Source organism: Astyanax mexicanus, chromosome 14 (genome assembly GCF_023375975.1).
Source record: "Astyanax mexicanus isolate ESR-SI-001 chromosome 14, AstMex3_surface, whole genome shotgun sequence".
Lineage (NCBI taxonomy): Eukaryota > Metazoa > Chordata > Actinopteri > Characiformes > Acestrorhamphidae > Astyanax > Astyanax mexicanus.
This window is the reverse complement of record NC_064421.1, coordinates 29,881,724-29,907,658: the sequence shown is the minus strand read 5'-3', so window position 1 is coordinate 29,907,658 and position 25,935 is coordinate 29,881,724. Positions and strand designations below refer to the sequence as shown.

Here is a 25,935-nt window from a genome sequence, read left to right as displayed (position 1 = left end):
GATTCAATTCAAGCCAACAGCCGCTCGCTCTGGCCCTTCTTGTCACCTTGTTGGGCCGGAGGGGCTTTTCCCTCTTCCCCGTGACCCCCCACCTCACCTCCTCCCTCCCCCCCTCCCTCTTGGTAAAGCCTTTCACTGCTGTATGGGAAAGAGAGAGCACAAGGGGAGAAAGATGGCAATTATCTAATTGGACTATTAACAAACAATCCAGCGAGTGTGTCTGCTAGGGAGTAGTGGGAAGAACGAGGAGGAGGTGGTGGTGTGGGGTGGAGGAGGTGTGGGGAGGGGCTGTCCTCCACTGCACTAACTTCATTCACAGAGTGTGTGGAAGCGAGCAGCCTGTTGAAGAGAGAGCGGGAGAGAGAGAGTGAGAGAAAGAGAGCGATAGCAAGAAAGAGAGTACGAAAGAGTGAGAGAAATAGAGAGAAAAAGGGGAGGTAGAGAGAGAGAGAGCAAGCAAGAGCATGAGGGCGCGAAAGAGTGAGAGAGCATTAGAAAGGGAGGGGAGGGAGAGATTGTTTAAAGAAGAAGAGCTAAGTGGACGAAGGGAGGGACTGTTTGAAGAAAAGGTAAGGAGAGGGCTTGGACAGAGAGAGAGAGAGAGAGAGAGAGTGGTGGGGGCTGAAGCCTGTTGAAGTTGAAGCTTGGGAAACCCAAAGCTTGGGTTTGACAGTGACCAGCTGTATGGCCTCAACTCCACGTCCCGACAAAGGACGGGCAATGAGGGGTCCCGGGACAGAAGCACACACTTCATAAAACATGAACACAAACCAAGGCGTCCGAGTGTAATCCAATATTCACAAATATTCATACATCTCTAGAATCGTATAAAACATTCATAACTGTGTATTTTCTAGATATATTTAGGTCTATAAATATTTACACAGTGACAATGATGATCTTTAGCAATAGAAGTGTAGAAAGGCCTTCAAGTTTATTTCAAGGGATGGAATAAAAATATCCCATGACCTGTTTAGAAATTGTAACCATTTTTTTACCAAGCCTCCTTACTTCAGCAGCTCTAAAGTAATGAAACAAGTGAACTTCACTTAAAATAAAATGTTCATTTTAAAATCTTTGTTGAGAATCTTTCGCAGACAGTGACTGAATGAAGTCTGGAACCGCAGACGACACCGAACACAGTTTCCTCCTTTATGATGCTGTCTTTCTTCAGGCTTTAGTTTTGTCTTGAGTGAGCAGTGAAATGCTCCTTATTGTCCATCTGTACTGAGAAGCTCCTTTCAATCAGTCTCGTTGCATTCAGTTGAATCTGAGCAGAAAGTAAATCTCTGTAACTTCAGAATTCATCCTTCTGCTTTAGTCTTCTATCACATTTCAATAAACACTAATAATGATCCAGTGCCACCAAAAGCCATGCCCGCCCATCCACCACATTTTAAAGAGGATGTGGGGGATGTGTTTTGGGTCAAGACATTCTAAGTAGGGCTGTGAATCTTTGGGAATCCCACAATTCGATTCAGAATTGACTCTTGGGGTCACTATTCAAATTTTTTCTGATTCTTTCAAAATGGTTGAATTTCTTTTTCTTCATCCTCCATACTTTAGCGGCGCAACAACAAACACCATAACACGACACTACACGCCTCTCTGTAACCTAATAGGGAGAGGCAGTAAGAGCAAAAACTTTCCCTGTCCTGTTGCTGTTGTCTCGCGACACTCACCCTACTGTCCTGCGGAGCTCAGCTACTGTCGCGCGGAGCTTTTTAACTGTCTTGTGGAGTTTATCTACTGTCCTGCGGAGCTCTTTCACAGTTAAAAAGCTCCGCGCCACAGTAGCTGAGCTCCGCGGTAGTTAAAAAGCTCCGCAGTACAGTTAAAAAGCTCCGCGCGACAGTAGCTGAGCTCCGTGGTACAGTTAAAAAGCTCCGTGCAACAGTTAAAAAGCTCCTCGCGACAGTTAAAAAGCTCCGCTCGACAGTAGCTGCACCCGCAAAAAAATATATTTTTTAAAAATGAGAATCGATTCTGAATCGTTCAATGTTAGAAACACATTTCAAGCTCGAATCGATTTTTTCCTGCACCAATAATTTTAAGCCTTCTCCAGACTTTCGTCTTCCCATCATTCTGGTTCAGGTTGATCTTAGTTTCACTCGTCCAAACACTCTTCCAGAACTGGACTGGCTTCTTTAGATGTTTTTGTTAAAGTCTAATTTGGTCTGTCTATTAATGATCTGCAGCTCATAGTGAACCCTCATTTTTTTCTCTCATGAAGTCCTCACTTTATGGTAGACTGAGAAACTGATGCACCTGATACACTTCCTGGAGAGTGATCTTCACTTGGGTAGATGTAGTAATGGGTTTTTCATCCCCAAGGAATGGATTTTGTGATGATCCACCACTGTTGTCTTTTTAGAGGTCCAGGTCTTTTGGAGTTCCCGAGCTCACCACTGCGCGCTTTTCCCCAGAATGTACCAAACAGTTGGTATAGCCACTCCTAACATTTTAATTTCTAATGGATTTCTTCTTTTTTTTAGCCTAATGATGATCTGTTTTATTTCATTGAGAATTCTTTGACTGCATGTTGTCGGTTCACAGCAACAGCTTCCATGAAAATGCCACACCTGGAATCAGGTCCAGACCTTTTACCTGAAGGAACAGCCCATGAAGCCCATAAAATAGATTTTGAGAAATATATCTATTTATAAGTGTGTGTGTGATCAGATCTATGTATACGTGTATATGATCAGATTTGTGTGCGTGTGTAATCTTCAGTAAACTGATCTGAACTGATCAGATCTGTGCTTTAATCTAAACGCAGCACAGTCAGCCGGTCTGCATTCAGCTTCACGTCACTCTGCACCTACAGTACTCAGCAGCGTTGTTCCCGCCTCGTTTGTTTAACGAGTTATTTTTAGTCATCTGTACGTGTGTTCAAAGGCAGGCTTTAAAAAACGTGTCTCATCAGCGCTCTAGACAGACGGGACAAAGTTCTCCCACACAGCGTCTCTCCAGTAAACAGGAGTTTTTCCAGTTACTGTGAAAGGGACTGTGCAGGGAAAGCTTAACACTAGATTTTGGAGCATTGCTGTAAGGATTTGACTGCATTCAGTGGAAAAAGTGTTCAAACGAGGAAAAGAACTCAAGGTGTTGGGTGATCATCACTACATCACCTCATCCCAAAAGTATTGGATGTCTCTGGTCTGATCACATCATTTTCAATAGATTGGAAACAAGTATAAAAGATCCGGCTCCCCAATTTATCAAAAATATAAAGTTGCGTCTCTGCTGCACTCACGCATTGAGAATGCTTCTGCTGTTGCATTGATGAAGGTGCTCAGGTGCTCTCTCTCTCATACACATACACAAGTTTTCTCTTACAAAAATGTGTGTAATATGTGCAGCTACACTAGCATTTATGTCATTTACATTTACATTTAAGGTATTTAGCAGATGCCCTTATCCAGAGCGACTTACAACAGTGCTTCGATGTTACTTCAAATATCCAAAGCTAGCTTGTAGACTAGGATCAAGAGATTCACAGAGCAGGTCCTCCATTAAAGCTATCAGTTAAACTCAGTAACTTATATTGTAATACAGTAAAAAATTGGTTATGTGGTTTAGAAAGGTGCCGGGCAGGTTAGGGCGAGCTTCTGATAACCCAAGTTTGTAACAACCACAATACCTCAGCAACCACCAGATGGAGGGCTTGGACAAAAAGTTTAAGCTCTTGATGTTCGTGGTTTTGTTTTACTATATTGAACTGTATCTATGAAAAATAATAGTTTTTCTCCCACCTATTACTGTTTTTCAGTCTGGCATTTTTCTGGGCACAGCTGGCAGCGCAATCTCAAAGGCCAACACCCCGCAGAGCAAGAACATTTAACAGCTATTAGAGGAAAGACTACAGATTACAGGGAGAGAGGTAGAGGGAGAGAGGTAGACAGCTCCACTTACTCTGATTTCCCTGTACAGTTACATCTCGGGCAGCACAAAAGCATTGGTCACTTTGGATCCTCTTTTCAGGGCTAGTTTGTTAATAGTATTGACTGCCAGGCAGGCATCTAACACAAACATTGTATTGCTAGCCTACCTGCTGCTAAATTACACCTTTTGTACACATAGCCTTAATTTATCCAGTGTAAATCATCACTTACCGCTGTCTTGTTTTTTTCTTTTCTTCCTCTTCCTTTCTCTGCTTTTTTCTGGTATCCTGATCAAGTTCCATATTTTGCCAGCTGCAGGAATGACGAACCTGGCTGGCTGGCTACTGTAATGGGATGCATCCCCCATGTCAGCTCTGGGCCCTAGATAATTCATTGGCTTGCTTGCCTGTGCTGGACCATGGTGGTAAACCTGCAACATACAGAATAACATTACATGACATTCTTTAGACTCTTCAAAAATGAAGATAATAATTGACATACTTACTAATACATATGCTTTAGTACATATACAGTAGCAGACAAAAAAAATGGACACTTTAAATTCAGTGTTTTTTTTCTGTATTTAAAAATGTTCTACACTCTAGTCATATAGTCATATATGTAGTCACACAATACTAAAGTCATCCAAACTATGAAGACTTTTTGCTTAGATAATAGCTTTGCACACTTTGCACAGCTTGGCTTTTTTACCAGCTTAATGAAGTAGAGTCACCTGGAATGGCTTTCACAAAGAGAAGTTCATTAGAGATATCAGCCTTAGAAATCACAAGTTAACAGCACCCCTGATAAGAGCATCTAAATGCTTCACAGAGTATTTTGGTTAGTGTTACCCTGGGATAATACTAACAATGATAACGTGTATAACAATGTAAAAAAAGAAATAAGTGAGGCATATTTTGGTTAAATTCACCATAGATTAAAGAAAAACAGTAAAGGATCGCAAAGCTAGTTGTAATAGAATCCAAAGTCTTTAGCTACCTGTTTTTTTTATGTTTTTAAATGGTGTACAATTACCAAATGTTCACCCACTCACACACACAAACACACAGACCCCTAAATAAATGTATTTCTATATAGTTAGTAGATCCATTAGCAGTGAAGAAATATGTCTGAAAGAACAAGCGAGCAAGAAAGATAGAGAAAAGAGAGAGACAGCGAGGGTGTAAGATACAGATAAAGAGGGAGAGAGAGTAAAATAGTGGGAGAGCGAGAGTAATATAGAGAGAAAAGAGAGATAGAGAGATGGAGAGAGAGCGCTGGAGAGCTAGAGAGAGTGTGCTTTGAGCTCCATCTTGTTCTAATAGCTCATTATTGCTGATTAGGACAGTCTTCTCTAGATGGCTGCTACCTTTTTAGCCGCTAATGTTTTTGGCACCTCTTTACCATCTCACACACATTAATGGCACAGAGCCACAACATCACAACACCGCTAACACACCAGAGGCGGACAGCAATTAAAGCCTTATTACAGTCCTTAATGAAAAGCCCCGTCCTTGTGCGGCTTGGTGTGTGTGTGTACGTGTGTATGTGCGTTTGTGTGTGTGTGCTATACAAGTGGAAGGTTGTTTTTTAGCATTAGCAAACGAAGGCCACTGAGGCGTTTCTATTCAGTCAGAAGTGTGATCGGGAAGCTGCTGTGGAAATAAAGCCAGCCTCAGATCACTGACTATTAAACAAAGGTTTATTTTAAGGCTATGGTTCTGAGCAGATGAAGACTTTAGAGGTTAGTTAAGTATCTGTTTGTTGGTTCAGTAAAACAGACAATGCTAAAGGGTAGCGCTAGTACTTAGCATTTCAGACCGTGCAGTCTATGTTTCAGTCACATTAATCTGGGATCACTGAGAGAACCAAGATTAAAGGTGCTTTTTGTGGCACAGTGGATAAAACCACTACTACTATTGCCAGTAAGCTAGCACATCATGCGGGAGACTGGTGTTCAATTCCCCACCTGGGTGAACGGATGCTGCTAACCTAGACTCCTAACCTAGCACTACATTGGCCCATATCTGTAATAGGAATAACATTGCAAGTGGATAAAACGGCATTTAAATGCACATATATATAAACACACACAAATATAAATTTAAGAATTTCTTAATTTAATGACTATTTACATTGTAGATTCTCACTGAAGTCATCAGAACTATGAATGAACACATGTGGAGTTTTATGTACTTGTATTTAATGACCTGGCCTCTACAGTTACGGACCTGAACACAATGCAGATGGTTTGGGGTGAGCTGGACCGCAGTGGGAAGACAAAGGGGCAACAAGTGCTAAACACCTCTGGGAACTCCTTCAAGACTGTTGGAAAACCGTTTCAGGTGACTACCTCTTGAATCTCATTGAGAGAATTCCAAGAGTGTGCAAAGCAGTAATCAGAGCAAAGGGTGGATATTTTGAAGAAACTAGAATATTAAATTAAGTACATAACTCCATGTGATCATTCATAGTTTTGATGCCTTCAGTGAGAATGACAATGTAAATAGTCATGAAAAAAAAAAGAAAACGCATTGAAAAAGAGAAGGTGTGTACAAACTTTTGGCCTGTACTGTGTATATACACTGCTCAAAAAAATAAAGGGAACACTCAAATAACACATCCTAGATCTGAATGAATGAAATATTCTCATTGAATACTTTGTTCTGTACAAAGTTGAATGTGCTGACAACAAAATCACACAAAAATCATCAATGGAAATCAAATTTATTAACCAATGGAGGCCTGGATTTGGAGCCACACACAAAATTAAAGTGAAAAAACACACTACAGGCTGATCCAACTTTAATGTAATGTCCTTAAAACAAGTCAAAATGAGGCTCAGTATTGTGTGTGGCCTACACGTGCCTGTATGACCTCCCTACAACGCCTGGGCATGCTCCTGATGAGGTGGCGGATGGTCTCCTGAGGGATCTCCTCCCAGACCTGGACTAAAGCATCCGCCAACTCCTGGACAGTCTGTGGTGCAACGTGACGTTGGTGGATGGAGCGAGACATGATGTCCCAGATGTGTTCAATCGGATTCAGGTCTGGGGAACGGGCGGGCCAGTCCATAGCTTCAATGCCTTCATCTTGCAGGAACTGCTGACACACTCCAGCCACATGAGGTCTAGCATTGTCCTGCATTAGGAGGAACCCAGGGCCAACCACACCAGCATATGGTCTTACAAGGGGTCTGAGGATCTCATCTCGGTACCTAATGGCAGTCAGGCTACCTCTGGTGAGCACATGGAGGGCTGTGCGGCCCTCCAAAGAAATGCCACCCCACACCATTACTGACCCACTGCCAAACCGGTCATGCTGAAGGATGTTACAGGCAGCAGACCGCTCTCCACGGCGTCTCCAGACTCTGTCACGTCTGTCATGTGCTCAGTGTGAACCTGCTTTCATCTGTGAAGAGCACAAGGCGCCAGTGGCGAATTTGCCAATCCTGGTGTTCTCTGGCAAATGCCAAGCGTCCTGCACGGTGTTGGGCTGTGAGCACAACCCCCATCTGTGGACGTCGGGCCCTCATACCATCCTCATGGAGTCGGTTTCTAACCGTTTGTGCAGACACATGCACATTTGTGGCCTGCTGGAGGTCATTTTGCAGGGCTCTGGCAGTGTTCCTTCTGTTCCTTCTTGCACAAAGGCGGAGGTAGCAGTCCTGCTGCTGGGTTGTTGCCCTCCTACGGCCTCCTCCACGTCTCCTGGTGTACTGGCCTGTCTCCTGGTAGCGCCTCCAGCCTCTGGACACTACGCTGACAGACACAGCAAACCTTCTTGCCACAGCTCGCATTGATGTGCCATCCTGGATGAGCTGCACTACCTGAGCCACTTGTGTGGGTTGTAGAGTCCGTCTCATGCTACCACGAGTGTGAAAGCACCACCAACATTCAAAACTGACCAAAACATCAGCCAGACAGCATAGGTTCTGAGAAGTGGTCTGTGGTCCCCACCTGCAGAACCACTCCTTTATTGAGTGTGTCTTGCTAATTGCCAATAATTTCCACCTGTTGTCTATTCCATTTGCACAACAGCAGGTGAAATTGATTGTCAATCAGTGTTGCTTCCTAAGTGGACAGTTTAATTTCACAGAAGTTTGATTTACTTGGAGTTATATTGTGTTATTTGAGTGTTCCCTTTATTTTTTTGAGCAGTGTATATATATATATATACATATATATATATATATATATATATATATATATGTATATATATATATATATATATATATATATATATATACATATATATATATATTATTATTTTTTTTTTCCTTAAATTTACGGCAACTCAGACTTGTTGGGAGATGTCTATGTAACCCTGGTAAAATAAGCACTCTTTGGGTAAAGCCATTCTGAGGAGCCTGTGTGTAGACCCCTCCCACTTTTCCCTCTCTCCCACCCCCCTCCTTCTCTCTCTACCTTGCTCTCTCCCAGCGTGTGTGTGCTGCACGGAGCTGGAGATAAATGTCCATTTTGTGTGTGAGGAAATATTGAGTAAAGACGCTGTTTAAACTGTACTACAGTGATACACAAGTACCCTCGTTGGAGATTTTTTAGTTATCAACCGAGTTGGATAAACTTTTGCGCTGTTTGATTGAGGGAGACTCCGGTTGTTTTAATAGACGGGAGAAACGAGTGAACTTGTCAAATCCAAGATGGCGAGCCAACCCTGAAACTACGATCCCCAGAATCCTATGCGAGCGTTTTCCCGCCACCCGAGCCCCAACGGCGCCTCGAGGAGGGAAACAGATAAGAGGAGCAGAGTCACACACACACACACTCTCTAAAAAAACGTAGTCTACCCGGGTAGTGAAGAGACACACTTTTTTCTGACAATAGCAAACTCAAATCATAAAAAAAAAAAAGAAGAGACACGGACTGAAACAAACATAAAAAAAAGGGACTGTTGGGTTTTTTTGAACATTTAAATGCTGTTTCACAAAGAAGATTGTGATTAGTAAATGAGTTCTGTAAGGGTTGTTGAGCAGATTGTGTTCTGATTTACTTGATACTGCATAGATGCACTGTATTTCTTTATTTTGAGGTTTTGGATTTTTGTTTTGTTTATTAACTCATTCGGTGAATTTACAGTATTAAGCCCCATTGAATTAAGCCACATCCCCTTTTTATTATTTTTTCCTTTCCCCATTTAATTTCATCCACACCCATATTCTCTTCATAGTCACTAAAGGTACATTTTATTTATTTTTGTTCTTTTAATAAATAACCTGCATCTTGAACTCTGTATAAATATCCCGGTCTGTTGTATTTTAATCAAAGCCCTCCGAGCGAATCTAAAGAGTCTTCTGATACTGGTCCAACCCCGGATTTACTGCCTATATATTTTTTCTATTGTAATACTGTTGTATAAAATTTCTGATATTTTGTGAACTAGCTAATGTGGCTGCTGCGTTGCACATAACGAGTGCTACATCGCTTATTGTGGCGAGCCCAGCCAGGAGGGTTTTAGACTATTTGCAACCAGACTACTTTAATATTTTACACATTTACAAATTTTTCCCTTTTATTTAAATAATTGGGTCATATGTCCATTATGGATATTGAGTTGCATGGTGTAAATGTTAGCAGGTCACTATATGTTTCTGGTCTCTCAGGTAGCGAAACACAGGATGAAATAGTAGCTGTACTAGATAAATATGGTACTATAACCAAAGTTGTCCAGCTCCAGACAAAGCACACAGGTGAACCAATAGTCATTGTTGAGTTTAGTTCTGAAGCTCCCATTTTGGGACTTGAACCTGATTTCCCTGTTGAGATTCCTAGCGCAGCAAATGTCCAGTGGTTTCTTGATAGCATAAGCAACTTACCAGAGCTCCAACCTGCAGTTCAGGCTAGACATGTTGCAGAAAATGAGTGTAGGGATAGTGATTCTGACAGTTCCTCTGACACTAGTGCAAGTACAACCTTATCGCCTCACAAAGCACTTGTTAGTGCTAGCCCTACTCCCCTAAAGTCTTCCCAAAAAGCACAAAAACCATGCCAGGTTACCCCTGAACCCTTGAGTACTGACATGTTGAATCCTCCCGACATACAAAGGGTAGTAGTAGAACATGTTATTAGAAATGAATCACTGCCAGCACAGAGCTATGGGTCTAAATGGCTACGAACCTTCTCAGGGAAGACACCAAAGCCACCTGGAGAGGTAGACTTTGAAACATGGTGCCTTCATGTGGAGCTTATGTTCCAAGACCATCTTCCTGTCGATGCTCAGAGGAGGAAGATTTTAGAGAGTCTTCTCCCACCAGCAGCAACAGTAGTAAAGCAGCTTGGTCCATCTGCTCATCCAGAAGAGTATGTCACCCTGCTTGAATCTGCTTATGGTTTCATTGAAGATGGAGAAGAAATTTTCGCAAAATTCTTGAATACCCACCAAAATTCTGGAGAAAAACCCTCTGATTATCTCCAAAGACTACAAGTTCTTCTTGGTTCTGCAATCAAAAGAGGAGGTGTAGAACAGTCTAATGCAAAACGCCACTTACTAAAACAATTCATCCGTGGTTGCTGGGATCACACCCTCATACTTAGCTTACAGTTGGAAGCAAAGATCAGTAATCCTCCAGATTTTGCACAGTTTCTTCTCTTGCTCCGAACTGAAGAAGACAGGAGATCTTCAAAACTCGAAAGAATGCAACGTCATTTCAGCAATTCAAAGCAAAAGCCGTCCTTGAATTTTCACTCTGCACTGGAAATGTCCCCACGGTTAGATCCTCATGCTGAAACACTACAAAAATACATGTGTGAGACAGAACAGCTAAGGAAAGAGCTTGCTGATGTAAAGCTACAGCTCAGAGAACAAAAATCAAAGAAAGAAAACAGAGATTCCCTAAAACACACAAGCCAAGAAAGTTCCTCTGGTGTTCAAGCTAACTCTTTGTCTTACCAAGCACCTCCCAGACCCAGAGCTGTTCCCCCTGTCCATCAGGCTATGCCTCCATCTCAGCCAAAAGCCTGGTTTTGTTTCAGATGTGGACAAGATGGTCATATTGCACGGCAGTGTGTTGAAGCCATGAATAAGTCGCTGGTTGACCAAAAGTACAAAGAGCTACGAGCAAAACAAGATGAGTGGAAGCTTAGACATGGCCAGTCGTTAAACAGGCCAGGGTCCCAGTAGAGGGACAGACTGAGACCCGTTTTTTTAATACTTGTCCCAGCCAAGCCGTAAGAAAACAGAGAGTTATGTGTGAGAGCTGTCTTGAGAGTCAACCTTGCAGCAATCTTATTGATGGACTAGTAGGCCCTAAATGCATGGCCACTGTCATTATTGAAGGCAACAAGTGTCAGTCTATTCTCGATTCCGGTTCTCAGGTAACCACACTGTCAAAGTCTTTTCATGAGCAGTACTTATCATCACATCCTATACTTCCTTTAAATGACCTCCTCGAAGTTGAGGGTGCTGGAGGCCATGTTGTTCCCTATCTTGGCTATACTGCTGTTAGCATTCATTTTGACAGCAGCATTACTGGACAGCCAGCTGAAGTAAGCACACTGGCTTTAGTCATTCCAGACTGTAGGTCCAACATTTCTATTCCTGTGCTTATAGGCACAAACACCTTGGACATGCTTTATAGTTCCTCTCTTTGTTCTGACATCACATCCAATGGGTGTAAAGGGACCCATGCTTATTCTGCTCTTTTCAAGAACCTATGTCGTAGACACCAAGCAAATCAAGAAGGCGGCAGAGTCGGTAAAGTGAGATTACAGAGCAAGAGCAATGTTGTCATCTCTGCAGGACAGAAAGTTGCCTTGTCAGGCTATGTGAGAAATGTGCTACACACACCAGGATCTCCGTTACTGGTTGAGCCACCAGTTCTGCCGAGTTTGCCCGGTGGTCTTGTTTCTTGTAGTTATATCATGACCAGTCCCTCCACAAATTCTTTTAAAGTTCCTGTTCTGATCAAGAATGAAACTGACCATACCATATCCATTCCTGCAAAGCGCGTTATAGCTGAGCTGTTTGTACCGAAAGCTGTTTCTCTTCCCCAGTCCCAAAGAGTTTCAGAGACCAAGTCTCATGAGCATCCTTCAGCCTCCTGTAGCTTATTAGCTCCTGTTGGTGGTCAGAGCATGATTTCGTTCGACTTGGAAGAATCTCAATTGAGTGCTGAGTGGAAAGACAGAATAACTGCTAATCTAAACTCCATTCCTGAAGTGTTTGCCAATGGTGACCTAGATTATGGTCATACTACTGCAGTCACACATCGTATTCGGCTATCTGACCCCACACCATTTAAGCAAAGAGCTAGGCCTATCCATCCATCAGATTATGACGCTGTGCGACTTCACTTAAAAGAACTACAAGATGCAAACATAATCCGAGAATCAGAAAGCTCTTTTGCGTCACCTGTGGTTGTCGTCAAAAAGAAAAGCGGCGCTATCAGACTTTGCGTCGACTACAGGAAGTTAAACAGCCAGACTATAAAAGATGCTTATGCATTGCCCAATATTGAGGAAACTTTCTCAGCATTACATGGTTCCAGATGGTTTTCAGTCATGGATTTAAAGTCAGGATACTATCAAGTGGAAGTGGAGGAGGAAGACAAACATAAGACGGCCTTTGTTACTCCTATGGGGTTCTGGGAATTTAATCGGCTTCCTCAAGGGGTGACTAACGCTCCAAGTACCTTCCAACGTGTCATGGAAAAGTGCATGGGAACTATGAATTTGAAGGAAGTGTTGGTCTTTCTGGACGATTTAATCGTTTTCTCTGACACCTTGGAAGAACACGAAAGTCGTCTGATGCGTGTACTAACAAAGCTGAAAGATTTCGGACTTAAACTTTCCCCAGAAAAATGTCACTTCTTCAGAAGGTCTGTTCGTTACCTCGGTCATATTGTCTCAGAAGATGGGGTTGAGACGGACCCTGAGAAGATATCCGCCCTGACAACTTGGCCTAAACCTAGAAATATCCGTGAGCTCAAATCTTTTCTTGGCTTCACAGGGTACTACAGGCGTTTTGTCAAGGACTACTCAAAGATTGCACGCCCATTAAATGATCTGACTGTTGGCTATATTCCCCAAAACCGACGCTCAAGGGGGAAACCCCACCAACTTGTCGACCAAGATTCTGGAGGACCACTCCAAGAAAAGTGGAATGAAAAGTGTGACGAAGCATTTAACACGCTCATTGAGAAATTGACAACTGCTCCCATCCTAGGTTTTGCAAATCCACATCTACCCTATGTTTTACATACAGACGCCAGCGTTCAAGGGTTAGGCGCAGCACTTTATCAGCAACAAGATGGGCAACTTAGAGTCATAGCCTATGCTAGCAGAGGGTTGTCCTATTCAGAGAAAAGGTATCCTACCCACAAATTAGAATTTTTGGCTGTAAAATGGGCAGTCACTGACAAATTCTTTGATTATCTCTATGGAGCAGAGTTCACCATCATGACCGACAATAACCCCTTGACGTATGTTCTAACATCGGCTAAATTGGATGCTGCCGGACACAGATGGTTAGCTGCATTGTCAACCTTTAATTTCAGCATAAGATATAGAGCTGGAAAAAGAAATCAAGATGCTGATGGACTTTCTCGTCGCCCTCATGCTCAGCTAGAATCTGACTCAAGTTTACAAGCTGAGGATGACAGAGTTAAGCAGTTCCTTTCTCGCCTCATAGAAGACGATCAACCAGTCTTCCCACAAGAAGCTGTTAAAGCTGTCTGTCAGATACATCTGTACAAGTCCAACTGTGTGGATAACACCCCAGCCATCATTGAATGCCTTGCTATGAATGTCGATGCCATTCCGACAGAGTACACATGCACTGAACTGATTCCTGGATCTAGTACATTACCCTCAATGTCTCAACAAGACTGGATTTCAGAGCAACGGAATGATCCAACCATCAATCGTGTTATTTCTCTCATAACTTCTGGGAAAAGAGTGTCTTACAGAGCCAAACAGCGAGAAGACAGAGAAGTGCAGTTGTTGCTAAGAGTGAGAGATCAGCTTGTCCTAGACAATAATGTGCTCTATCGAAGGCGAATGGTTAGAGGTGAGCCGTCTTTTCAGCTCGTTCTTCCAAAAACGTATCGCCAAATAGCTCTTGACAATCTCCATGATTCCATGGGACACATGGGAATTGACAGAACACTTGATCTTGTCCGTACCAGGTTCTACTGGCCACACATGCAAGTTGAGGTGGAAAAGAAAGTCAGAACCTGTGAACGCTGTATTCGTCGAAAAGCTGCTGCGGAAAGAAGCGCTCCGCTTGTCAACATTAGAACTAGCAGACCTATGGAGTTAGTCTGTATTGATTACCTCTCATTAGAGCCAGATCGTAGAGGGACGAAAGACATTCTTGTTATCTCTGACCATTTCACGAAGTATGCAGTCGCTGTTCCCACTTCGGACCAAAAAGCGAAGACCGTGGCCAAGACTCTATGGAACAGTTTTTTCATTCACTATGGATTCCCTGAACGGCTACATAGTGATCAAGGTCGCGATTTTGAGTCTGCTTTGATAAAAGAGCTGTGTCAACTACTTGGAATTAAAAAGACTCGTACCACTCCCTACCATCCGAGAGGAAATCCAGTTGAAAGGATGAACAGGACTCTCCTTAGTATGCTAGGAACCCTCCAGGAAGTGGATAAAGGGAGGTGGCGTGATTTTGTGCAACCGTTAGTTCATGCTTATAATTGTACAAAAAACGACACGACTGGATTTTCCCCATATCAGCTCATGTTTGGTAGAGACCCTAACCTACCAATTGATCTTGCTTTTGGACTTCCCAGAGAACAGACTGCTACAATTCATTCAGAGTATGTCAAGAACTTGAGAGAAAGCCTAAGGGAAAGCTACAAACTTGCAGTTGAGCATAGCGAGAAAAATGCTTCCAGGAACCGAGCACACTATGACAAAAGAGTTCGTGAATCTGTCCTTGAACCTGGAGACAGCGTTCTCGTCCGAAACGTAGGTCTAAGAGGAAAGCACAAATTAAGTGACCGATGGAGTCAAGAAGTCTACAAGGTTGTGAAACAGATTGGTGATTCCCCTGTGTATGTTGTCGCTCCAAAAACGTCTGGAGGACCAGAAAGAACTCTGCACAGAGACTTGTTACTGCCTTGTGGATTCCTCGCTCAAATGCCAGATACCAATAAAAGCGCTGAAGTAGTTGAGGTTGAGCCACCCGCTACTCATTTAGATGTTGATGTTTCAGAAACTTTAATGGAGGATGAAACGCCTGAAGGTGATACTGATGAAGAAGACTATTCTGTTCAAGAATTCTTTCCCAAAGATGGCATTGTAGTTGAAACAAGGATCTATCCAGTAACTGGAGAAAGACAAGTTCAAAGTCTAAGCCCAGATGTTGAAGTTTTCTGTCCAAAGACTTTGGAAACTTGCAATGTCTCAAGAGAAGTCCCAAGCACAAGTGAAATCCTTGAAAAGACTCTTCCTGATACAGAGTCACAAGTACATTCAGTCCAAGAAACCAGTCAAGACAACGTGTGTAAAGAACCACCTGTACCTGTTGTATCTGAAAGTTCTTTAGAAAGAGTCAAGCCTGATTCTTTAGATGTAAAACATGACATTGACATTGACAATGATGCATCTATAGTGCAGCCTGAGTGTCCATCAGTTACACTTACTGAAACTGAACCAATTACTGTTCAGCCAAAGTCTGTGGTAGAAGCAGAGTTAAGAAGGTCTACTAGACAGAGGTCAGTCCCAGAGAGGTTAACTTATCAGTCACTGGGAAATCCACTAGTCTTAGTGATGCAGTCTTTATTCAGTGGACTTGATAAGGCTTTTACTCAAGCTTTGAACCCAGAAAACCTTGAACTTGCTCAGCTTATAGCTGGTAATGAAAGTTAAAGTAACATGCAGGGACGCATGTAGATTCTAGGCGGGGAGGATGTAACCCTGGTAAAATAAGCACTCTTTGGGTAAAGCCATTCTGAGGAGCCTGTGTGTAGACCCCTCCCACTTTTCCCTCTCTCCCACCCCCCTCCTTCTCTCTCTACCTTGCTCTCTCCCAGCGTGTGTGTGCTGCACGGAGCTGGAGATAAATGTCCATTTTGTGTGTGAGGAAATATTGAGTAAAGACGCTGTTTAAACTGTACTACAGTGATACACAAGTACCCTCGTTGGAGATTTTTTAGTTATCAACCGAGTTGGATAAACTTTTGCGCTGTTTGATTGAGGGAGACTCCGGTTGTTTTAATAGACGGGAGAAACGAGTGAACTTGTCAAATCCAAGATGGCGAGCCAACCCTGAAACTACGATCCCCAGAATCCTATGCGAGCGTTTTCCCGCCACCCGAGCCCCAACGGCGCCTCGAGGAGGGAAACAGATAAGAGGAGCAGAGTCACACACACACACACTCTCTAAAAAAACGTAGTCTACCCGGGTAGTGAAGAGACACACTTTTTTCTGACAATAGCAAACTCAAATCATAAAAAAAAAAAAGAAGAGACACGGACTGAAACAAACATAAAAAAAAGGGACTGTTGGGTTTTTTTGAACATTTAAATGCTGTTTCACAAAGAAGATTGTGATTAGTAAATGAGTTCTGTAAGGGTTGTTGAGCAGATTGTGTTCTGATTTACTTGATACTGCATAGATGCACTGTATTTCTTTATTTTTGAGGTTTTGGATTTTTGTTTTGTTTATTAACTCATTCGGTGAATTTACAGTATTAAGCCCCATTGAATTAAGCCACATCCCCTTTTTATTATTTTTTCCTTTCCCCATTTAATTTCATCCACACCCATATTCTCTTCATAGTCACTAAAGGTACATTTTATTTATTTTTGTTCTTTTAATAAATAACCTGCATCTTGAACTCTGTATAAATATCCCGGTCTGTTGTATTTTAATCAAAGCCCTCCGAGCGAATCTAAAGAGTCTTCTGATACTGGTCCAACCCCGGATTTACTGCCTATATATTTTTTCTATTGTAATACTGTTGTATAAAATTTCTGATATTTTGTGAACTAGCTAATGTGGCTGCTGCGTTGCACATAACGAGTGCTACATCTAGGTTTAGCTGTAGGTTAGATTGCTTGAATCTTAGATTATTGGAAAAACTGAAAGACATCATTCTCTGAAGGGTTAAATCTAGAGTGCTGTAGGCTCTTTATGTTTGCAATAGTATGAGACTTTTGACCAAAATTAAGAAATACATCATGAAATAAATGTTGGCTATAACATCCTAGATTGAAAATAAGCTTTGATATAATAAAAGCTTGAAATCTTTAAAGTTTATTAACCCTTGTGTGGTGTTCATATTTTTGTTACTAGTTTACTTTGTCACTTGTATTTAATTCAGCAAAATTAAGCAATTCTACATTAAAATGCTTTACACATGCTTGCTTCACCTAAATTGCAAGCAATATAAACAGCTTACATGGTTAATATTTGCCCTTTACCTTTCTTATGTTACATTTCTTTCAAAAAGTGCTACTCTTTTTTTATTAGTTTTTTAATAAAATGTAAAAGAAAATGAATTAAACTCAAGATATGAGTAGAAAACTTGTTTAGTTTCAAATTTACAAATGAAGCAATGTTTATTTGCCCTTGGCCAAACATACTGTATGTAATATAAATGTTTAGGGGGGGTGTACAGTGTGTGTTTATTGAAAATGTGTTTTGATATATGTTTTTCACAAAAAATGAGCCAATACCAATGAGTTTGAGTTAGAAAAAATATTTTTTTAGTATCATTTGATGAAAAATGAAAACGGGTCCCACAGACCTGAACACCACACAAGGGTGAATGACAGTAGCAGGTTAGGTGAAATAACTTTATTGTCAGCTAATTATGATATTCATGATAGACTAATCTGTTTATTTCTCATTAATTGACCGATTATTTGTTTGTTTTTAAGCTGTGAAAATAGTAACAAATCGGTGGGATTCGACTGTTCGGCTGACTTTTTAAAGCTAAAATGCCCATATTATGCAAACGTATATTTTACACACACGCACTGTGTATGTGTGTGAGTGTATGTGTGTGTGTAGGTGGACCCAGGCCCCCACCCGACTGTGTGTGTGTTGAGAACAACTGTACGCACAGCAGGAGTGATCCACTTTAATACTTCATCACGCAATGTGGTTAGCATGAGGTTAAACAGCGAGCATGTCGCTAACACACACGCATGCACACACTCACACACACAAAGAGAAAAATAGAGCCTACAACACACTACCTTTAACCCTTTAGAGAATGAGGTCTTACAGTTTTATCAATAATCTAAGATCCTACATGTGCGTATGAGCCTGTTGTAAAATAACCTACAGCTAGTGATGTCCCCGATTTGATCATGTGATCTGAAATCGGCTAATCACAATCTTCAAAGGGTGGAAAAGTTAATAAATGTAAGTTATGTGTTACCAATACTTTCTGCATTCGTGCAGTGAGAATGGTCATGCTGATGAAGGTTCTCGGGAACACAAACTCTCTCTCTCTCTCTCACTCTCTCTCTCTCTCTCTCTCTCTCTCTCTCTCTCTCTCTCTCTCTCACACACACACACACACACACACACACACACACACACACACACACACGTTTCCAATTTCCAAAAAAATGTGTTATCCGCAGCTAGACTAGTGTTTATGACAATTTGGATGTGTTTTTTTTTTTACTGCACTGCCAAAGTATCGGTTCAGGACTCGGTATGAGCAGATACTCAAAATATACCATTTGACTCAGATTCGGACACTCCTACCTACAGCTAAACCTGAACATCACCCAGTACGAGTCTGAGTCACTTTCCTCGCTAATAATACGCCCATATTAATGCTGCCGATTATCAAAAGTGCCATGGCCACTCTGAGAATCCTCCTAATGGCTCCTCTATGCTGAACGTTGGGCTGGGCTGATCCTAATGGGAGCTGCTCCGGACTCCCGAGACACCAAAACAAAAGCTAAACCCCACTTTAATCTGAATCCTCACAATAATCAGAGCTGGGGTTCAGATTAGGACTGAACAGAGACGATGGGGCACAGATGCTGGAGCTGCAGCGATTAGATTAACCCAAAACCTCGCAGACGCAAGAAACTAGTGGTGCAGAACTGCTGAAGTAAAAGCTGTAGGATAAAACAAGCGCAGGAAAATTAATTAATGAGGCAATGGGTGGGCCAGATGAGTGTGAAGTATAACTGGTAAAGGAAAGCTGATGGAAATGGCATAGTATAAACTCGTGGGGTACAACTCATGTAGTCAGATGGTCAAACAAATACAGTTTACCTACAGCAGAAAAATGGTCCAGTGTAATTGGTGGGATATAAATGGTGGTTTAAATGTAGCCTACCTGTCGTGGTATAATTGGTAGTGTATATTTTATATACTGTATATTGAGCCCTATTGTCATTAAAATTCGATACCAAAAAGGCACTGGCTGAAATGTGTTTATTTTTAATACTTAAACACATTGAACGCATATAAATGTGCCAAATGTGAAAAGTGAACAACAAGGTAAACATGTCGAAGTCTGGCTCTACTTCTAAGGATTCATCTACACTTCAATTTCCTTCAAGTCTAGTCTGTCAGACCTAAACCACAATATATTATTATTACTGTCCCCTCGCAATAATACAGGGAAATACCAGCATTCACAAAAAAATGAACCACGATTTGATTTAGCCATCGTAATTCTGATTCTTTTATTTACATTTAAATACCCATTTATAAATTCATAAGAAATATGTTCACTGTTTGATATTTGCACTGAGGTAAATAAAAAACGGCTTAAATATATAGTTTCTGTTAATATATTGAGCAACTAATTATTATCCTTTAAGAACCGAAGTCTAGTAAAATAAAACTTTCAGAAACACATTTTTTTTTTTCATGCAAAATATTGTTTATTTTTATTGTCATCAAAACTAAATGTCTTTGGGAGGTGTGTGATTTGCATTCAGCATTATGCTTAAGAAAAAATTTGCAGTTGATGCAACAAGTAATGCTGTTCTTCTATAGTTCTTAATAAAGCGCCACAAAAAAAATGCTCATTGTTTTCATTCAAACATGATCCAAAAAAAAGATGGAGCTTCCAATGGTGACAGTATGAGAACGAGATTAATCATGTCAGCTGTTAAGTTAATTCGTTGTGTGAGAATAATTATTGCTTTTTGTAAAAAAAAAAGTTTGGGTATCAGTCTCGAATTCAAAATATCGTATCGGTACAATACCCAAACAATTGGGCTATTACTCAGTGAGTAAAATTAATATAGTCTACCTGTTGTGACAAAGCTGGCGTAGTGTGCCTGGAGTGTAAACTATAACCAGTATAGTTAGTAAAGGGTATAGAGTATATAGTCTGGTTTACTGATGGCAGTGAAGGCATGAATGTTAACAGCAGGACCGACCTGTTATATCTGCTACAGGATCACTCAGCCAACCCAAAACACAGATGTTCCAGGCAAATAGCAGCGCCCAACACAAAAATACTATATTGGTGTGTAATTCTGGGTACGCTGAATATAATGAGCTGTTGTATTCTTTCTGCTGTGATGACACCTGCAGGTACGTTTACTGCTGCATGGATTATTCTGCAGGGTTAGAGGGATACCTGGCCATTTCCACACGGAAATGATTTTCTTCTGAATAGACCTTGAGGGCGCCGTCTGCATTTCCCCTCAGAGACACACACACACACACACACTTATCTGCAGCCCTTCATTTCCCTGCTTGCACACAGGCTTTGGAAAATCAATATAGACACCACTCCGCCCCTCTCCATTGCACAAACACAGCTCAAGCCCTTCTCCAAAATCACAATACAGGAGCAAATACCTGCGACAGGAGGGTCAGCGCCGGCCCAGTGACCTGCAGACCCTGCCTGAGACTGAGAGAGAGAGACAGGCTTTGCTCTCCCTGTGAGCTCGCAGTGGTAGAGACAGAGCTGCACCTCCCAACTGAGTGTTCTAGATATGAGTCTGAAAGAACCCGGTTCCATTAGAGAGCGAGCAGAGTGTGCCCTGAGCTCCAGCTCTGAACTAACTCTGAAAAGCTCCAGTACATACTGGGAGAAAAGAAGGAGCTGATCACTCACGCAGCACAATATGTTACAAACTGTCACAACCTAAAGGGGAAAACCAGTATGGACAACACAAAATAAACAAAATAATAATAATAATAAAAAAAAAATAATTATAATTATTGTTAATCCTTTATATATAAGTTCTGTGGGTTGTAATTGTATTCATGCATGTAATATTATTTTTTAAGTGTTTTCTGTTGTATGCTTTGGCAAAAGTGTTTATTACATTCATGCCAATAAAGTACAGTGAAACTGAACTGGGAGACAAAGAGAGAGTGAGAGAGACAGAAAGAGACAGAGACAGAGAGAAAGAAAGAGAGAGAAAGAAAGAGAGAGAGACAAAGCAAAAGAGAGAGAAAGAGAAAGAGAGAGAGATCTATTTATTAGTTAAGCATTTACTACTGCATAAGTATAGCAGAGTCTATAGTGAACTTGTGGAGTACCCAGATTTGATGATCACATGATCAGACTGGGGACATCCCTAACCACAATTGTTCCATGTTTCTAAATAAATGCCACTGCCATAAGCCAGCCAATCAGGAAAAGTGCAAAGTAAATTGCATACTTATTATTTACACATTAATACAACTAAATATATTCTTAGAACAATTATTTAGGTAGACAATTAGCTGAAATTTGTGTTATAAATTTATCTACAGCACATACCTGTATGTTCACTAAATGGGCATAGAAGCTAGAACCAAGTTTTAGGTATGTAAGTGTTTCACAACAGATTACTTACTAAACAACAAGGAAATAGAGGTTGCACGTTTACATATAAATGTCTTAAAGCCACAGTAACTAAAACATTCTGCTTAAAGCTTAACAATATGGCTGCAACTAATGATTATTTTTAAGACTAGAGAGATGATTATTTCCTTTATGCCCTCCATCTGTTCTTCCTGTAACCATAGCTCCTGTTTCATAATGTAACATAAGTTTCCATGCCAAATTAAAATGACCTTTTAAACATAAATATTGTATTTGTAACATTAATGCATGTAATGAAATAAAAAAATAAAAATAAATGAAATAATACAAAAAAATGCAAGAAATCTTTGTATTACAAATTCAGTCAGTCAAAATAATGAACTAAAACTGGATTATAAAATTTTATAATAATATAATTTATTTTAAATTTAATGGCTAAGGTCCAATCTGTTCTAATAGTGTCAGAACCTCTACCGGACCTTTACAATGATGAGATGATTGATCCAGGAATAAGAAATGCACCAAGGGGGTTCAATTCTGAACCTGCATGACTAATGCACCACTGCCACCATGTGGACAAACTAGCATATGACACACGTGTTTAAATCAGTCTTCAGCTGAAGATCTTATGCCAACACATGAAAATGGCTTCATCAATTATGAATGACACGATTAATAATGAATTCATGACTATTCTTAATTGAATAAGTAAACCTTCCTAAGAGCATGAAAAAGCACTAACGAGGGAAATAAGACTAAAAATGAGAACTTGAAAACAGAAACATGAAAGCAAAAGGAAAAATACTCAAAAAAGAAAAAGTGCACGAGGTAGAACCAAAGAGAAGAATCAAATGTATTTATAAAGGGACAACCAAATAGCTTATAGAAGAACTTCCCTAAATAAATGAGCAAGAATAGAAGAAACAAGACTCAAAAAGATCCAAGTCACTGAGAGAATAACTAAAAGAAGAAAAACTAGTCATGAGAACTTCCAAAGAGCACCAGAAAGAGCAGTATGATAGGAATCACAAATCAAATGGAGATTTACCTACTAACAATTAAACATATTTAGTGCCCTTGTCCTCTCAATAAAGCTAACAACTACATTCTACATTCTAAATTGAGAACCTCCTTTAGAGCCAGAGGAACCACTGAGAAGAATTTCTAATTTTTACTTAACAAAAATATTAATACGGGTTAATCATTATAAATGTAACAGTTTCAAACATTCAGTAGAAACAAAAAAATGAATGCTATTTACAAATGCTTTGGCTATTTCACAAACAGTAACTTATCAAGACTATTATTTTATAAAAAATCAGAATAGCAACAATAATGTCAATGCATGTTGATATTACTTAATAAAGCTAATAAAAGAAGTTAAGATGAGCCCCTCTCCATCAGCTGTACGAGGTGAGGAACTGTGAAACAGGGATATTTGTTAATCATGTGGTTTTCAGTCTTTTTATGTTCAATATAAATATTTGCTATGAAAATTCTGTGGGTTGTTAATGCTGATGAAGCATCTCATTCAACAGACTGAGGTGTGATGTCACAAACACATGACAAGCTGTAAGCAAACGTGTGGTGAATTTTCCTTCCTCCTTCGCCCGCTATCTGAGCTGAGCTGTCTGACTGGTTTACACAAACGAGCTGCTGAGTCAACCAAGCTATTTATCAGGTAATGTGTTCTAGCGTGTTCCTACTGACCAGGTGATTATTATTATTCTATTTCTTATGCACTGAAGTGAAGTAAACACAGTTTCATCGCTGCACAGCTCTGTGCAGGATTAAACAGATAAACATGAACCTGCTGGCATCATGCCTAATGACAGACCTGGGTCAGAGGAGTATAAAGTCCTATAAAACTTAACATTGGGCTGTGGAAAAAGTGCAGAGCTGTATAAAGAGAGTTGCATCAACTACTAGAAACTTATTACTATATAGAAATATAAATAAAGAAATACACAACTTACGTTTTTATTTTTTTTTACTAACCTCTTGTTTTATTTTCTTTATTGTTTATTCTTTGTATATTTTTTTTAAAAACTATTTCAATACCCATTGCTTTATTTACATGGACTGTTCATGTCCAAAAGGGTAAACACAGTGTATCTTTATATAACTTCTTACTGTCACCATGAGAAGATCTTAATATAATAATAAACAAACAAAGAGCATGTTTGTGTTTGTGGGGCTTTATTATGATGAAAAACAGCAGCATTACTGGAAGCATTTGAGTTTTTAAGAGTTTTTTTAAAGCAATATCAGCCTTAGATTGCCGAATTTAAATTATATTTATATTAGTGGTGTCAATCAATTCAATTTTCATAAAATCATGATTTATTTTCAAATGCAGGTATTTCCCTGTATTATTGTGAGAGGACAGTAATAATAATGTAGTGTGGCTTTGGTTTGGCAGACTAGAATCTTTTTTACTGTATTACAATATCTCAGGATAGAGAAAGTGAGAGAGACAGAGAGACTTCAGCACATTGACGTGTGGATAAATTTAAGTAGAGACAGAATTCAGAGCACTTTAACATTTTACCCCACTGTGTGCACTCTTTCCATTTGTTGTTATGTGCCTTTCAAGCAAAGTATTGAAAATAAGCACAGATTTCATGTATTGGTAGTGGAGAGACATTTTGGTCTGTGCCTTTTTGAATTTTGACATCCAGCCCTAGCTGTGTATGTATGTGTGTGTGTGTGTTGGTTAGTAGCTAGTCGATACAGTTGGTCTGAATTTCTCAGTGCTTCAGAAAAGTTAGAGTGAAAACACAGCAGGTTTTTAATATTCTTAAAGACATTATTACTCTCCACCACAGTAGCGCTACCTTCAAACCAGAAGATCAACGACACTATAAAGGTCTGGGGTGTGATTACCACTTCTACTGCTCAGTCTAATCCCTCCAATAGGGTTGTCACGATACCAAAATTTTGACTTCGATACTGATACCAACTGTAGTATCACGATTCTCGATACCAAAACGATACTTGGAAGTAAAAAAACAATAAAAATATCTGAACATAAAATGTTTATTTTTGACTGAACTGGATGGAAAACTGAACAATCGGTGCAAACGTTTTTATTCTATAATGAAACATTTGAACAAAAAACAAGTTTCGTTATTATAACCTTAACTATAACATAATTATCTAAACACTTCCTAAAAACTAAAACTAAAACCAGAGGTAATGGTAGCCTGACTATGTGAACCTGACGGGCGGGCAGAAGTTAAGTTCTGAATAAGGAAAATAAAGAGACAGAAGAACATTACAATGTTATGTTCATTTTAACACTCACTGCTCCGTTTTATTAATCAACCGTTTACCGTTTTTAATAAGCCCATGTTCAGTGTAACGATCAAGCAGGCTACGTGCCTGACCACAGATTTGCGATGGAAACGCGAAAACGTGAACATCTTAAGTTCATGTTTCACAGCCAATGGGATAATGGAGAAATAGAGAAAACCACGGGTCCAAAACAAAACTCCTGCACACTCCTCTCCGTGTTAATGTGATTTACTAGCAGTCGCTAGTAAATCTTAGTAAAGCTACAGACAGAGTGTATCTTGACTAACTCCACTAACCTGTCAACTTCACAGCTCTTTGTAGAGATCAGGGTGCTTGTCTGCTAAATGAATGAGCGAAATATGATCAGAATTATGTTAAATAACACTGTAACATAGAAGCATAGAACTATTATTTAATTAAAATGATTTTTAAGAACAGCTAAACACAGTGCTGCAGGTCAAACGCGGAGGCGTTCACGTGCGAGAGAGAGAGAGAGACAGAGAGAAAGAGACACAGCGAGAGAGAGTGAGAGAGATTTGCGTGTTCTGATGTGAGTTACTCACAGGTAAAGGTTCTATTTTATCTCCTCGTGCTCATATTCTAGTCCCACACATAATTCTGCAGCTCCCTCAGTGTTTTCTGTCGTATTTTGCGGCTAGCGCGAGCGCTTACAACGAACACCGCGGACCGCGAGGTGCCACCGCGCTTGTGCCGAATCCGCTACTGAATCCGACTCCCGCTTCGCGGACAGAATCGGCACAACACCCCCCGCTGTACAACTGCGGGAGTGAAAACAGCGCTAATAAAGTAGTTTAGTTTCACTTTCAGTTTTCGTTATTTTATTTAAAAATAAAAATATAAATAAAAAACAGATGCCTACATCTCAGACTATTTTCCCACACTTCACTCCTCGCGCCCGTTTTGTCCACAAGTCGCGGACGAGAGACATCTGTTATTTTAGCCGTCGCCATTCTACACTCGCTGCTGCTCTGCTGGCTTGCGCGTGAATCGATTCATTTGTTC

The 25,935-nt window shown here is 40.4% G+C and overlaps 1 long non-coding RNA gene across 1 annotated transcript; it reads right to left on the bottom strand.

Moving 5' to 3' along the window:
- Nucleotides 1-123: 123 nt before the first annotated feature.
- On the bottom strand, nucleotides 124-24,531 carry LOC111188737 (uncharacterized). Its single transcript, XR_002648585.2, has 3 exons — nucleotides 24,502-24,531; nucleotides 4,116-4,314; nucleotides 124-1,270 (listed from the first exon to the last, which is right to left on the bottom strand). It is a non-coding gene; the product is annotated as an uncharacterized LOC111188737 (long non-coding RNA).
- Between the last annotated feature and the right edge of the window lie 1,404 nt (nucleotides 24,532-25,935).